This window comes from Dipodomys merriami, unplaced genomic scaffold (genome assembly GCF_024711535.1).
Source record: "Dipodomys merriami isolate MVZ:Mamm:240054 unplaced genomic scaffold, mDipMer1.0.p SCAF_98, whole genome shotgun sequence".
NCBI lineage: Eukaryota > Metazoa > Chordata > Mammalia > Rodentia > Heteromyidae > Dipodomys > Dipodomys merriami.
Genome location: NW_027206601.1, coordinates 4,831,413 through 4,847,135, shown reverse-complemented (window position 1 = coordinate 4,847,135; position 15,723 = coordinate 4,831,413).

Below are 15,723 nucleotides of genomic sequence, written 5' to 3'. Positions count from 1 at the left end.
AGGGCTAGAATGAGGTTTAGGGATAGGGTTAGGGTTAGGGTTACGGTCAGGGTGAGGTTCAGTGTTAGAGTTAGGGTTAGGGTGAGACTGAGGTTGAGGGGTAGTGTTAGGATTAATATTAGGGTTAGGCTTAAGGTGAGGGTTAGTTTGAGGGTGAGGTTTAGGGTTAGGAGTAGGATTAGGTTTAGGGTTAGGGTGTATGTGAGGGTTAGGGTTAGGTTTAGGGTTAGGGATAGGCTTAGGGTTAGTCTGAGGTTGAGGGTTAGGCTTAGGGTTAGGGTGAGATTTAGGGTTAGGGTTAGGGTGAGTGATTGTTAGGGTTAGGGTTAGGCTTAGGATTAGGCTGAGGGTGAGGGTGAGGGTTAGGGTTAGGGTGAGGGTTAGGGTTATGGGAAAGGTTCGGATGAGGGTTAGGGTTAGGATTAGGGTTAGGGTGAGGGTGAGTGTGTGTGTTAGGGTTAGGTTTAGGGTTAGGCTTCGGGTTAGACTGAGGGTGAGGTTGAGGGTTAGGGTTAGGTTATAGTAAGAGTTAGGGGGAGGGATAGGAAGAGGGTTAGGGTTAGGATTAGGGTTGGATGAGTGCTAGTGTGAGGGTGAGGTATAGGGTTAGGGTTGGGGTTAGGGTTAGGGTTAGGGTAAGGGTCAGAGTTAGGGTTCGGGTTAAGTTTAGGGTTAGGTTGAGGGTTAGGGTAAGGGTTACGGTGAGGGTGAGGGTTAGGGTTAGGTTGAGGGTTAGGGTTCGGATTAGGGATAGGGTGAGTGTGAGGGTGAGGGTTAGGTTTAGTGTTAGGGTGAGGATTAGGATGAGGGTTGGGTTAGTGTTAGATTAAGGTTTAGGGTTAGGGTTAGGTTGAGAGTTAGGGTTAGGGTGAGGATTAGGTTGAGGTTTAGGGTTATGGTGAGGGTTAGGGTTCGGATTAGGGTTAGCTTGAGGGTGAGTGTTAGGATTAGGGTTAGGGTTAGGGTTAGGTTTAGAATTAGGATTAGTGTTATTGTTAGGGTTAGGGTTAGAGTTATTGTGAGGGTGAGGGTGAAGGTTAGGTTTAGGGTTAGGTTGAGGTTTAGGATTAGCGTGAGGGTTATGGTTAGTGTGAGGGTTAGTGCTAGGGTTACGGTTAGTGTTAGGGTGAGGGTAAGTGTTAGTGTGAGGGTTAGGGTTAGGGTGAGAGTTATGGTTAGGATAAGGGTTAGGGTTAGGGTTAGGTTTAGGGTTAGCTTGAGGGTGAGTGTTAGGATTAGGGTTAGGGTTAGGGTTAGGTTTAGGGTTAGGATTAGTGTTATTGTTAGGGTTAGGGTTAGTGTTATTGTGAGGGTGAGGGTTGAGGGTTAGGGTTAGGGTGAGAGTGAGGGTTAGGGTTAGGGTTAGGATTAGGTTTATGGTGAGGGTGAGGTTTAGGGTTAGATTTATGGTTAGTTGGAGGGTTAGGTCGAGGGTTAGGGTTAGGATTAGTTTTAGGGTTAAGGTTAGGTTGAGGGTTAGGCTGAGGTTTAGGGTTACTGTTAGGGTTAGGGTTAGGATTAGGGTGAGGGTGAGGGTGAGGGTGAGGGTTAGGCTTAGGCTTAGGCTTAGGCTTAGGATTACTCTGAGGGTGAGGGTGGGTGTGAGGATTAGGTTTAGTATACTGGTTAGGGTTAGGGTTAGGGTGAGGGTTAGGATGAGGGTTAGGATTAGAGTTAGGGTGTTAGGATTAGATTAGGGCTAGTGTGAGGGTGAGGGTTAGGGTAATGGTTAGGCTTTGGCTTAGGATTAGGCTGAGCGTGAGTTTGAGGGTGAGGGTTAGGGTTAGGGTGATGGTTAGGTTTACGGTTAGGGTGAGGGTTAGGATGAGGTTTAGGGTTAGGGTGAGGGTTAGGGTGAGGATGATGGTAATGGTAAAGGTGAGGTTTAGGCTGAGGGTGAAGGTTAAGATAAGGGTGAGTGTTAGGGTTAGGTTTAGGGTTAGGGTAAGGATTAGGGTTAGGGTTAGGGTGAGGGTTAGATTGAGGATTAGGGTTATGGTTATTGTGAGGTTTAGGGTGAGGATGAGGGTTAGGATTAGGGTGAGCGTGAGGGTTAGAATTAGGGTTAGAGTGAAGGCTAGGGGGAGGGGGAGGGTTAGGTTTAGGGTTAGGGTTATGGTGAGGATTCGGGTTAGGGTTAGGCTTAGGGTTAGGCTGAGGGTGATGGTGAGGGTGAGGATTAGAGTTAGGGTTAGGGTTGGGCTTAGGTTTAGGGTTATTGTTAGTGTTATGGTTAGGATTAAGTTTGCTGTGAGGGTGAGGCTGAGGGTGAGGGTTATGGTTATGGTTATGGTTAGGGTTAGTGTTATTGTTAGGGTTAGGGTTAGAGTAATGGTGAGGTTGAAGGTGAGGGTGAGGTTTAGGGTGAGGTTTAGGTTGAGGTTTAGGGTTAGGGTTAGGGTTAGGGAGAGTGTGAGGTTTAGGGTTAGGGTTAGGTGGAGGGTTAGGCTGAGGTTTCAGGATAGGTTTAGTGTTAGGGTTAGGGTGAGGATGAGGGTTAGGTTGAGGTTTAGGGATAGGGTTATGTTTAGGATTAGGGTTAGGGTGAGGGTGAGTATGAGGGTTAGTGTGAGGGTTAGGCTTAGGCTTAGGGTTAGGCTGAGGGTGAGGGTGGGGGTGAGGATTAGGCTTAGGTTAATGGTTTGAGTTAGGTTTAGTGTTCTTGTTAGGGTTAGGGTTAGAGTTACGGTATGGGTGAGGATGCGGGTGAGGGTTATGGTTATGGTTAGGGTGGGGTTTAGGGTTAGGGTTAGGGTGAGGGTGAGGGTGAGGGTTAGGGTTAGATATAGGGTTAGGGGGAGGGTTAGGGTGAGGGTTAGGGTTAGGGTTAGTGTTAGGCTTAGGTTGAGGATGAGGGTGAGGCTGAGGGTGAGGGTTATGGTTAGGGTTAGGGTTAGTGTGAGGGTCAGTGTTAGGGTTAGGGTTAGTGTTAGGGTGAGGGTTAGGCTTACTATGAGGGTGAGGGTGAGGGTTAGGGTTAGGGTTAGGGATAGGGTGAGGTTTAGGGTTTGGGTTAGGGTCAGAGTTAGGATGAGTGTGAGGGTGAGTTTTAGGGTTAGATTTAGGGTTAGGGTGAGGGTTAGGTTGAGGGTTAGCGTAAGGGTTACTTTTAGGGGTAGGGTTAGGGTGATAGTTAGGGGGAGGGTTAGGGTTCGGGATAGGATTAGGATTAGAATGAGGGTGAGTGTGTGTGTTAGGTTTGGGTTTAGGGTTTGGCTTACGGTTAGGCTGATGGTGAGGTTAGGGTGAGGGTTAGGGTTAGGGAGAGGGTTAGGATGAGGATTAGGTTTAGGGTTAGGGTGAGGTTTAAGGTTAGGGTTAGGGTTAGGATTAGGGGGAGGGGGAGGTTTAGGGTTAGAGTTAGGGTTAGGGTGAGGCTGAGGGTGAGGGTAAGGGTTAGGGTTAGTGTTAGGTTTAGGGTTAGGTTTAGGGTGAGGGTTAGGGTGAGGGTGAAGGTTAGGGTTAGTGTTAGGATTAGGATTAGGTTTAGGGTTATGGTGAGTTTGAGGGTTAGGGTTAGGTTAGGGTTAGGCTCAGGGTTAGGCTGAGGGTGAAGGTGAGAATGAGGGTTAGGGTTAGGGTGAGGGTTAGGGTTAAGGTTATGGGGAGGGTTAGGATGAGGGTTAGTGTTAGGATTAGGGTTAGGCTGAGGATGAGGGTGGGGGTGAGGTTTAGGGTTAGGGTGACGGTTTGTGTTAGGGTTCGTGTTATTGTTAGGGTTAGGGTTAGAGTTACGGTGAAAGTGAGGGTGCGGGTGAGGGTTAGGGTTAGGGTTAGGGTGGGGTTTAGGGTTAGGGTTAGGGTTAGTGTGAGGGTAAGATTTAGGTTAGAGATAGGGTTAGGGAGAGGGTTAGGGTTAGGATTATGGTTAGGGTGAGGGCTAGGGTGAGGGTGAGGGTTAGGATAAGGGTTAGGCTTAGGCTTAGGGTTAGGCTGAGCGTGAGGTTGAGGGTGAGGGTTAGGGTTAGGGTGATGGTTAGGTTTTTCGGTTAGGGTGAGGGTTAGGATGAGGTTTAGGGTTAGGGTGAGGATGATGGTAAGGTAAAGGTGAGGTTTAGGCTGAGCATGAGGGTTAAGATAAGGGTGAGGGTTAGGGTTAGGATTAGGGTTAGGGTAAGGGTTAGGTTTAGGGTCAGGGTGAGGCTTAGATTGAGTATTAGGGTTAGGGTTAGTGTGAGGTTTAGGGTGAGGATGAGGGTTAGGGTTAGGGTGAGGGTGAGGGTTAGAATTAGGGTTAGGGTGAGAGCTAGTGTGAGGGTAAGGGTTAGGGTTAGAATTAGGGAGAGGTTTAGGATTAGGTTAAGGCTTAAGGTTAGTATGAGGGTTAGTGTTAGGGTTAGGGTTAGTGTTAGGGTGAGGGTAAGTGTTAGGGTGAGGGTGAGGGTTATGGTTAAGGTGAGGGTTTGGGTTACGGTTAGGGTTATTGTCATGGTTAGGGTTAGAGTTATGGTTACTGTGAGGGTGAGGGTGAGAGTTAGGGTTAGGGTTAGGGTGAGGTTTATTTTTAGGGTTAGGGTTAGAGTTAGGGTTCAGGTGAGAGTGAGGCTTAAGGGTAGAGTTAGTGTTAGGGTGAGGGTTAGGGAGAGGGTTAGGGTTAGGGTGTGGGTTAGGGTCGGGGTGATGGTAAGGTTAAATTTGAAGGTAAGGCTGAGGGTGAGGGTTATGGTAAGGTTAAGGGTTAGAGGAAGGGTGAGGATTAGTTTTAGGCTTAGGGTGAAGGTGAGGGTTAGATTGAGGATTAGTGTTAGGGTTAGTGTGAGGTTTAGTGTGAGGATGAGGGTTAGGGTTAGGTGAGGGCTAGGGTGAGGTTGAGGGTTAGGATTAGTGTTAGGGTGAGGTTTAGGGTTAGGGTGATGGTTAGGGTTAGTTTGAGCGTTAGTGTTAGTGTTAGGTTTAGTGTTAGGGTGAGGGTAAGTGTTGGGTGAGGGTTATGGTGAGGGTTAGGGTGAGGTTTAGAGTTATTGTTAGGGTTAGGGAGAGATTGAGGTTTAGGGTTAGGGTTAGGATGAGGTTTAGGTTTAGGGTTAGGGTTAGAATTAAGGTTAGCGTGAGGGTGAGATTTAGGGTTACAGTTAGGGTTAGTGTTACTGTTAGGGTTAAGGTGAAGGTTAGGGTTAGGGTTAGGCTTAGGTTTAGGCTTAGGTCGAGCATGAGAGTGAGGGTTAGGGTTTGGGTTAGAATGAGGGTTAGGGTTAGGGTTAGGGTGAGGGTAAGGATGAGGTTTAGTTTTAGGATTAGGGTAAGGGTGAAGGCTAGGGTGAGGGTTAGGGTGAGGGCTAGATTACGGATAGGGTTAGGTTTAGGATTAGGTTTAGGGTGAGGGTGAGTGTGAGGGTTAGTGTTAGGCTTAGGGTTAGGCTTAGAGTTAGGGTGAGGATTAGGGTTAGGGTTAGGGTTATGGTGAGGGTTAGGGTTAGGGTTAGGGTTAGGATTAGGCTGAGGATGAGGGTGGGGGTCAGGATTAGAGTTAGGGTTAGGGTTAGGCTTAGCGTTAGGGTTCTTGTTAGTGTTATGGTTAGGGTTAAGTTTGAGGTGAGGGTGAGGCTGAGAGTGAGGGTTATGGTTATGGTTAGGGTTATGGTTAGGATTAGTGTTATTCTTAGGGTTAGGGTTAGAGATATGATAAGGTTGAGGGTGAAGGCGAGGGTTAGGGTTTGGATGAAGTTTAGGGTTAGGTTTAGGGTGAGGGTGAGGTTTAGGATTAGAGTTAGGGTTAGGGGGACGGTTAGGGTGAGGATTAGAGTTAGGGTTAGTGTTATGGTTAGGGTGAGGTTGAGGGTTAGGTTGAGGTGTAGGGATAGGCTTAGGTTTACGCTTAGGGTTAGGGTGAGGGTGAGTGTGAGGGTTAGAGTGAAGGTTAGGCTTAGGCTTAGGGTTAGGCTGAGGGGGAGGGTGGGGTTGAGGATTAGGGTTAGGGTGATGATTCCGGTTAGGGTTAGTGTTGTTAGAGTTAGGGTTAGAGTTAAGGTGAGGATGAGGGTGCAAGTGAGGGTTAGTGTTAGGGTTAGGGTAGGGTTTAGGGTTAGGGTTAGGGTTAGGGTGAGGGTGAGGTTTAGATATAGGTTTAGGGGGAGGGTTAGGGGAAGTGTTAGGTTTAGGTTGTGGGTGAGGGTTAGGTTGAGGTTGAGGGTTAGGGTTAGGGTTAGGGTTAGGGTCAGTGTGAGGGTTAGTGTTAGTGTTAGGCTTAGTGTTAGGGTGAGGGTAAGTATTAGGGTGAGGTTATGGGTTAGGGTAACGGCTATGGTTAGGGTGAGGGTAAGGGTAAGTGTTAGGGTTAGGGTTAGGGTTATTGTTAGGTTTAGGTTTAGGGTTACAGTTACTGTGAGGGTGAGGGTGAGGGTTAGGGTTAGGGTTAAGTTGAGGTTTAGGGTTTGGGTTAGGGTTAGAGTTAGGGTTAGGGTAAGGGTGAGGTTTAGGGTTAGAGTTAGGGTTAGGGTAAAGGTTTAGTGTTAGGGTAAGGGGTAGGATCAGGGTTAGGGTTAGGGTGAGGGTGAGTGTGTGTGTTAGGGTTAGGTCTAGGGTTAGGCTTAGGTTTAGGCTGAGGGTGAGGGTGATGGTTAGGTTTAGGTTTACGGTTAGTGTTAGGGGGAGGGGGAGGGTTAGAATGAGGGTTAGGGGTACAGTTAGGGTTAGGGTTAGGTTAGGGGGAGGGTTATGGTTAGGGTGAGGGTTAGGGTTATGGTTAAGGTTATTGTTAGGGTTAGGGTTAGGGTTACGGTTATGGTGAGGGTGAGGGTGAGGGTTAGATTAAGGGTTAGTCTTAGGCTTAGGCTTAGGCCCAGCATGACGGTGAGGGTTAGGGTTAGGGTTAGGGTGATGGTTCTGGTTAGGGTTAGTGTTATTGTTAGTGTTAGTGTTAGAGTTATGGTGAGGTTGAGGGTGCAGGTGAGGGTTAGGGTTAGGGTTAGGGTGGATTTTAAGGTTAGGGTTAGGGTTAGGGTTAGATTGAGGGTGAGGTTTAGGGTTAGATTTAGGGTTAGTGTTAGGGTGAGGGTTAGTGTTAGGGTTAGGGTTAGTGTTAGGGGGAGAGTAAGGGTTAGGGTGAGGGTTTGGATTAGGGTGAGGGTTATGGTTAAGGTGAAGGTTAGGATTATGTTTAGGGTTACTGTTAAGGTTCGGTTTAAGGTTACAGTTACTTTGAGAGTGAGGATGAGGGTTAGGGTTAGGGTTAGGGTGAGGTTTAGGGTGAGGGTGAGGTTTAAGTTTAGAGTTGGGGTTAGGGTGAGGGTTAGTTTGAAGATTTGGGTTAGGGTTAGTGTTAGGGTTAATGTTAGGATGAGAGTTATGGGGAGGTTTAGGGTTAGGGTTAGTATTAGGGTTAGGGTGAGGGTTATTGTGTGTGTTAGGGTTAGGTTTAGGGTTAGGCTTAGTGTTAGGCTGAGGGTGGGGTTGAGGGTGAGGGCTAGGGTGAGGGTGAGGATTTGGGTTAGGGTTAGGGGGAGGGTTAGGATGAGGGTTAAGGTTAGGGTTAGGGTTAGGGTGAGGGTGAGGTTTAGGCTTAGGGTTAGGGTGAGGGTTAGGGTTAAGTTTAGGGTGAGAGTTAGGGTTCGGGTTAAGTTCAGGGTTAGGGTAAGGGTTAGGGTAAGGGTTACAGTGAGGGTGAGGTTTAGGATTAGGTTGAAGGTTAGGGTTAGTGTGAGGGTGTGGGTGAGCGTTAGGGTTAGGGTTAGGGTGAGGGTTTGGATGAGGGTTAGGGTTAGGATTAGGGTTAGGGTGAGGGCTAGGGTGAGGGTTAGGTTTAGGGTGATGGTTAGGTTTACGGTTAGGCTTAGAGTTAGAATGAGGTTTAGGGTTAGGGGGAGGTTTAGCGTGAGGATGATGGTAAGGATTATGGTGAGGTTTAGGCTGAGGGTCAGGGTTAAGATAAGGGTGAGCGATAGGGTTAGGTTTAGGGTTAGAGTAAGGGTTAGGGTTAGGGTCAAGGTGAGGGATAGATTGAGGATTAGCGTTAGGGTTATTGTGAGGTTTAGAGTGAGGATGAGGGTTAGGGTGAGGGTTATGGTTAGTGTGAGGGTTATGGTTAGGGTGAGGGTTAGGGTTAGGATTAGGTTATTGTTAGGGTTAAGGTTAGGGTTATCTTTACGGGGAGGGTTAGGGTTAGGGTGAGGTTTTGTGTTAGGGTTAGCATTAGAGTTAGGTTTAGGGTGAGTGTGAGGTTTAGGGTAGAGTTAGGTTTAGGGTGAGGGTTAGGATGAGGGTTAGGGTTAGGGTAAGTTTTAGGGTGGGGGTAATGGTAAGGGTAAACGTGAGGGTTAGGCTGAAGGTGAGGGTTACGGTGGGTTGATTGTTAGGGTTAGGATGAGGGTTAGGGTTAGGGGAAGGGTGTGGTTGAGGGTTAGATTGAGGATTAGTGTTAGGGTTAGTGTGAGGTTTAGGGTTAGGTTGAGGGTTAGGGTTAGGGTTAAGGTTATTGTTAGGGTTAGGGTTAGGGTTATGGTTACGGTGAGGGTCAGGGTGAGGGTTAGGGTTAGGTTGAGGGTTAGGGTTAGGGTTAGTGTTAGGGTTAGGGTTATTGTTAGGGTTAGGGTTAGGGTTACATTGAGGGTGAGGACTAGTGTGAGGGTTAGGGTGAGGGTTAGGTTCAGGGAAAGGATTAGGTTTAGGATTAGGGTTAGGTTGAGGGTGAGTGTGAGGGTTAGGGTTGGGTTTAGACTTAGGGTTACAGTGAGGGTTAGGGTTAGGTTTAGGGTTAGGGTTAGGGTTAGGTTTAGGTTTAAGGTTACAGTGAGGGTTAGGGTTAGGGTTAGTGTTAGGCTTAGGGTTAGGCTGAGTGTGAGGGTGAGGATTAGGGTTAGGTTTAGGGTTAGTGTTAGGGTTAAGTTTGCCGTGAGGTTGAAGCTGAGGGTGAGGGTTATGGTTAGGCTTAGATTTAGGGTTAGGGTTAGTGTTATTGTTAGGGTTAGGGTTACTGTGAGGTTGAGGGTAAGGGTGAGATTTAGGGTTAGGGTGAGGTTTAGGGTTAGGTTTAGGCTTCGGGTTAGTGTTAGGGTGAGGGTGAGGTTCAGCGTTAGAGTTAGGGTTAGGGGCAGGGTTAAGGTGAGGTTTAGGGTTAGGATTAGGGTTAGGGTGAGGGTGAGTGTGTGGGTTAGGGTGAGAGTTAGGCTTAGGCTTATGGTTATGCTGAGGGTGACAGTGGGGGTGAGGATTAGGCTTAGGGTGATGGTTCGGTTTAGGGTTAGTGTTATTGTTATGGTTAGGGTTAGAGTTACGGTAAGGGTGAGGGTGCGGGTGAGGGTTAGGGTTAAGGTTAGGGTGAGGTTTAGGGTTAAGGTTAGGGTTAGGGTGAGGCTGAGGTTTAGGGTTAGGGGGAGGGTTAGGATGAGTGTTATGGATAGGTTTGTGTTAGGGTTAGTGTGAAGGTAAGGGTTAGGTTGAGGTTTAGGTTTAGGGTTAGAGTTAGGGTTAGTGTGAGGGTTAGTGTTAGGGTTAGGGTTAGTGTTAGGGTGAGGGTTTAGGTTAGGTTTAGGGTTTGGGTTAGGTTGAAGGTTAGGTTGAGGGTTAGTGTTAGGGTGAGGGTTAGCATGAGGTTTAGGGTTAGGTTTAGGGTTATAGTGAGGACTAGGGTGAGGGTTGGGGTGAGGGTTAGGTTTAGGGAAAGGATTAGGTTTAGGATTAGGGTTAGGGTGAAGGTGAGTGTTAGGGTTAGGGTTTGGGTTAGGCTTAGGGTTACGGTGAGGGTGAGGGTTAGGGTTTGGGTTAGGGTGAAGGTGAGGCTGAGGATTAGGGTTAGGTTAGGGTTAGGGTTAGGGTTTGGTTTAGGGTTCGGGTTAGGGTTACAGTGAGGGTTAGAGTTAGGGTTAGGGTTAGGCTTAGGCTTAGGGTTAGGCTGAGTGTGAGGGTGGGGGTGAGGATTAGGGTTAGGGTTAGGGTTAGTGTTAGGGTTAAGTTTGATTTGAGGGTGAGGCTGTGGGTGAGGGTTATGGTTAGAGTTAGAGTTAGGGTTAGGGTTAGGGTTAGTGTTATTGGTAGGGTTAAGGTTAGAGTTATTGTGAGGTTGAGGGTAAGGGTGAGATTTAGGGTTAGGGTGAGGTTTAGGGTTAGTTTTAAAATTAGGGTTAGTGTTAAGGTGAGGGTGAGTTTTAGGGTTAGAGTTAGGGTAAGAGGCAGGGTTAAGGTGAGGTTTAGGGTAAGGGTTAGTTTTAGGGTTAGGGTGAGGGTGAGGGTTATGTTGAGGTTTAGGGATAGGGATAGGTTTAGGATTAGGGATAGGATGAGGGTGAGTATGAGGGTTAGGGTGAGGGTTAGGCTTAGGCTTAGGGTTATGCTGAGGGTGACAGTGGGGGTGAGGATTAGTGTTAGGGTGATGGTTCGGTTTAGAATTAGTGTTATTGCTATGGTTAGGGTGAGGGTGCGGGTGAGGGTTAGGGTTAGGGTTAGGGTTAGGATGGGGTTTAGGGTTAGGGTTAGGGTTAGTGTGAGGCTGAGGTTTAGGGTTAGAAATAGGGTTAGGGGGAGGGTTAGGGTGAGGCTTAGGGATAGGGTTAGTGTTAGGGTTAGTGTGAGGGTAAGGGTTAGGTTGAGGTTTAGGGTTAGGGTTAGGGTTAGTGTGAGGGTTAGTATAGGGTTAGTGTTTGAGTGAGGGTTAGGGTTAGGTTTAGGGTTTGGGTTAGGTTGAGGGTTATGTTTAGTGTTAGTGTTAGGGTTAGGTTTAGGGTGAGAGTTAGGGGGATGGTTAGGGTTAGGGTTAGGGATAGGGATAGGATTAGGGTTAGGGTGAGGGTGAGTTTGTCTGTTAGGGTTAAGTTTAGGGTTAGGCTTAGGGTTAGGTTTAGGGGGAGGGTTAGAATGAGGGTTAGGGTTAGGTTAGGGTAAGGGTAAGGGCTAGGTTGAGGGTGAGGTTTAGGGTTACGGTTAGGGTTAGGGTGAGGGTGAGGTTTAGGGTTAGAGTTATTGCTAAGGTGAAGCTGAGGGTGAGTGTTAGGGTTACAGTTAGTGTTAGGGTTAGGGTTAGGTTAAGGGTGAGGGTTAGGGCGAGGGTGAGGGTTAGGGTTAGGCTTAGGGTTAGGCTGAGGGTGAGGGTGAGGGTGAGGGTTAGGGTTAGGGTTAGGGTTAGGGTTAGGGTGAGTGCTAGGGTGAGGGTGAGGTTTAGGGTTAGGGTTAAGGTGAGGTTTAGTTTTCGGGTTAGGTTTAGTGTTAGGGTGAGGGTGAGGTTTACGGTTAGAGTTAGGGTTAAGGTGAGGCTGAGGGTGAGGGTTAGGGTTAGGATTAGGATTAGGGTAAGGGTTAGGGTTAGTGTGAGGGTTAGGGTTAGTGTTAGGTTTAGGCTTAGGGTTACACTGAGGCTGAGGGTTAGGATGAGGGTTAAGGTTAGGTTTAGGGTTAGGGTGAGCCTGAGTTTCAGGGTTAGGGTTAGTGTTAGAATTAGTGTTAGGGTGAGGGTTAGGATGAGGTTTAGGGTTAGGATTAGGGTAAGGGTGAGCGCTAGGGTGAGTGTTAGATTGAGGGCTAGGGTTATGATTAGGGTGAGGGTGAGGGTTAGTGTTAGGGTTAGGGTGAAGGTTAGTGTGAGGGTTAGGGTTAGGCTTAGGGTTAGGCTTAGAGTTATGGTGAGGGTTAGGCTTAGGGTTTGGGTTATGGTGAGGCTCAGGCTGAGGATCAGGGTTAGTTTTAGGGTTAGGGTTATAGTGAGGGTTAGGTTTTGGGTTAGGTTTAGGCTTAGGATTAGGCTGAGGGTGAGGGTGTGGGTGAGGATTAGAGTTAGGGTTAGGCTTAGCCTTAGGGTTAGGGTTATTGTTAGTATTTTTGTTAGGGTTAAGATTGCAGTGAGGGTGAGGCTGAGGGTGAGGTTTATGGTTAGGGTTAGGGTTAGTGTTATTCTTAGGGTTAGGGTTAGAGATACGGTGAGGTTGAGGGTGAGGGTGAGGGTGAGTGTGTTAGGGTTAGGTTTAGGGTTAGGCTTAGGGTTAGGCTGAGGGTGATGGTGAGGGTGAGGATTAGTGTTAGGGTTAGGGTTTGGCTTAGGTTTAGGGTTATTGTTAGTGTTATGGTTCGGATTAAGTTTGCTGTGAAGGTGAGGCTGGGGGTGAGGTTTATGGTTATGGTTAGGGTTAGGGTTAGTGTTATTGTTAGGGTTAGGGTTAGAGTAATGGTGAGGTTGAAGGTGAGGGTCAGGTTTTTGGTGAGGTTTAGTTTGAGGTTTAGGGTTAGGGTTAGGGTTAGGGTGAGCGTAGGTTTAGGGTTAGGGTTAGGCGGAGGGTTAGGCTGAGGTTTCAGGATAGGTTTAGTGTTAGGGTTAGGGTGAGGGTGAGGGTTAGGTTGAGGTTTAGGGATAGGGTTAGGTTTAGGATTAGGGTTAGGGTGAGGGTGAGTATGAGGGTTAGTGTGAGGGTTAGGCTTAGGCTTAGGATTAGGCTGAGGGTGAGGGTGGGGGTGAGGATTAGGCTTAGGTTAATGGTTTGAGTTAGGTTTAGTGTTCTTGTTAGGGTTAGGGTTAGAGTTACGGTATGGGTGAGGATGCGGGTGAGGGTTATGGTTATGGTTAGGGTGGGGTTTAGGGTTAGGGTTAGGGTGAGGGTGAGGGTGAGGGTTAGGGTTAGATATAGGGTTAGGGGGAGGGTTAGGGTGAGGGTTAGGGTTAGGGTTAGTGTTAGGCTTAGGTTGAGGATGAGGGTGAGGCTGAGGGTGAGGGTTATGGTTAGGGTTAGGGTTAGTGTGAGGGTCAGTGTTAGGGTTAGGGTTAGTGTTAGGGTGAGGGTTAGGCTTACTATGAGGGTGAGGGTGAGGGTTAGGGTTAGGGTTAGGGATAGGGTGAGGTTTAGGGTTTGGGTTAGGGTCAGAGTTAGGATGAGTGTGAGGGTGAGTTTTAGGGTTAGATTTAGGGTTAAGGTGAGGGTTAGGTTGAGGGTTAGCGTAAGGGTTACTTTTAGGGGTAGGGTTAGGGTGATAGTTAGGGGGAGGGTTAGGGTTCGGGATAGGATTAGGATTAGAATGAGGGTGAGTGTGTGTGTTAGGTTTGGGTTTAGGGTTTGGCTTACGGTTAGGCTGATGGTGAGGTTAGGGTGAGGGTTAGGGTTAGGGAGAGGGTTAGGATGAGGATTAGGTTTAGGGTTAGGGTGAGGTTTAAGGTTAGGGTTAGGGTTAGGATTAGGGGGAGGGGGAGGTTTAGGGTTAGAGTTAGGGTTAGGGTGAGGCTGAGGGTGAGGGTAAGGGTTAGGGTTAGTGTTAGGTTTAGGGTTAGGTTTAGGGTGAGGGTTAGGGTGAGGGTGAAGGTTAGGGTTAGTGTTAGGATTAGGATTAGGTTTAGGGTTATGGTGAGTTTGAGGGTTAGGGTTAGGTTAGGGTTAGGCTTAGGGTTAAGCTGAGGGTGAAGGTGAGAATGAGGGTTAGGGCTAAGGTGAGGGTTAGGGTTAGGCTTATGGGGAAGGTTAGGATGAAGGTTAGTGTTAGGGTTAGGGTTAGGGTGAGGGTGAGGTTTAGGGTTAGGGTCCAGGTGAGGTTTAGGGTTAGGGTTAGTGTTAGGGTTAGGGTGAGTGTGAGATATAGGGTTAGAGTTAGGGTTAAGATGAAGCTGAGGGTTAGACTTAGGGTTAGGGTTAGGATTAAGATTAGGGTAAGATAGCTAAGATATGGAACCGACCCAGATGCCCCTCAGTAGATGAATGGATCAAGAAAATGTGGTATATATACACAATGGAATTCTATGCCTCCATCAGAAAGAATGACATTGCCCCATTTGTTAGGAAATGGAAAAACTTGGAAAAATTATATTAAGTGAAGTAAGCCAGGCCCAAAGAAACATAGGTCCCATGGTTTCCCTTATTTGTAATATCTAGTATATGTATGAGTCAAGCAGAAAAGGTCAGATAATGTGATGTCAGGAAAATGAACCCTTAGATGTGTATTTTAATGTTTTTTTCTTTCATGCATGTGTTTCTAATGCATTTATAAGATTATCTCTTTGTTGCTTTGTATGTCCCTCCCCCACAGTATAACCCCTGCTTTCACTATATTTGATGTCAGTATAACTTGTGGAGGAGATGGGGGAAAACCAGTTGTTTAAGGATACAGGTGGACCTGTTGCAACAATGAGAAGTACAAGTTGTCATTCCAAAACGAGCTTTACAACGTTGGTGCGGGGGGGGGGAGGGAGAAGATTGGAATTGGGGGGTAGGGGGGAGGCTGGGAAGGGATGTGAAGGGTAAACAAAGGAGGAGGCTGCAATGCTTGGTAAGAAATGTACGCATTATCCTGCCCACGTAATTGTAACTCCTCTGTACAGTATGTTCACAAATAAAATTAAATTAAATAAAAAAAAAAAGATTAGGGTAAGGATTAGGGTGAGTGTGAGGGTTAGGGTTAGGGTTAGTGTTAGGCTTAGGGTTACACTGAGGGTGAGGGTTAGGGTGAGGGTTAGGGTTAGGGTTATGTTGAGCGTTAAGGTTAGGGTTCGGTTGAGGGTTAGAGTTATGGTAAGGATGAGGGTTAGGGTTAGGGTGAGGATGAGGGTAAATGTTAGGGTGAGGGTCAGGGTTAGGGTGAGGGTTATGGTTAGGTTGAGGGTTAGGGTTAGGTTTAGGGGTATTGTTAGTGTTAGGGTTAGGGTTACGGTTACGGTGAGGGTGAGGGTGAGGGTTAGGGTTAGCGTTAGGATGAGGTTTAGGTTTAGGATTAGGGTTAGATTTAGGGTTAGGGTGAGAGTGAGGTTTACGGTTAGAATTAGGGTTAGTGTTAGGGTTAGGGTTAGGGTGATGGTTAGGGTTAGGCTTAGGCTTAGGCTTAGGCTGAGCATGAGGATGAGGGTTAGGGTTAGGGTTAGGGTGAGGGTTAGGGTTAGCATTAGGGTGAGGGTTAGGATGAGGTTTAGGGTTAGGATTAGGGTTAGGGTGAGGATTAGGGTGAAGGTTAGGGTGAGGGTTAGGTTTAGGGAAAGGGTTAGGTTTAGGATTAGGGTTAGGGTGAGGGTGAGTGTGAGGATTAGAGTTGGGGTTAGGCTTAGGGTTAGGGTGAGGGTTAGGGTTAGGGTTTGGGTTAGGGTGAGGGTGAGGCTGAGGATTAGTGTTAGCTTTAGGGTTAGGTTTAGGGTTAGGTTTAGGTTTAGGGTTAGGGTTAGGGTTACAGTGATGGTGAGGTTTAGTGTTAGGGTTAGGTTTAGGCTTAGGGTTAGGCTGAGGGTGACGGTGGGTGTGATGATTAGGGTTAAAGTTAGGGTTAGGGTTAAGTTTGCGGTGAGGGTGAGGCTGAGGGTGAGGTTTATGGTTAGGGTTACAATTAGGGGTAGGGTTAGGGTTAGTATTATTGTTAGGGTTAGGGTTAGAGTTACGGTGAGGTTGCGGGTAAGGGTTAGGTTTAGATTTATGGTGAGGTTTACTGTGAGGTTTAGGTTTAGGGTTAGGGTTAGGGTTAGGGTTAGGGTTAGTGTTAGGGTTAGGATTAGAGTAATGGTGAGGTTAAAGGTGAGGGTGAGGGTTAGGGTGAGTTTTAGGGTGAGGTTTAGGGTTAAGGGTAGGTTTAGGGTGAGGGTGAGGTTTAGGGTTAGGGTTAGGGTCAGGCGGATGTTTAGGGTGAGGTTTAGGGTTTGGTTTAGTGTTAGGGTTAGGATGAGGGTGATGGTTAGGTTGAAGTTTAGTGACAGGGTTAGGTTTAGGATTAGGGTTAGGGTGAGGGTGAGTATGAGGGTTAGGTTTAGGCTTAGGTTTAGGCTGAGGGTGAGTGTGGGGGTGAGGATTATGGTTAGGGTGATGGTTCGGGTTAGGTTTAGTGTTCTTGTTAGGGTTAGCGTTAGAG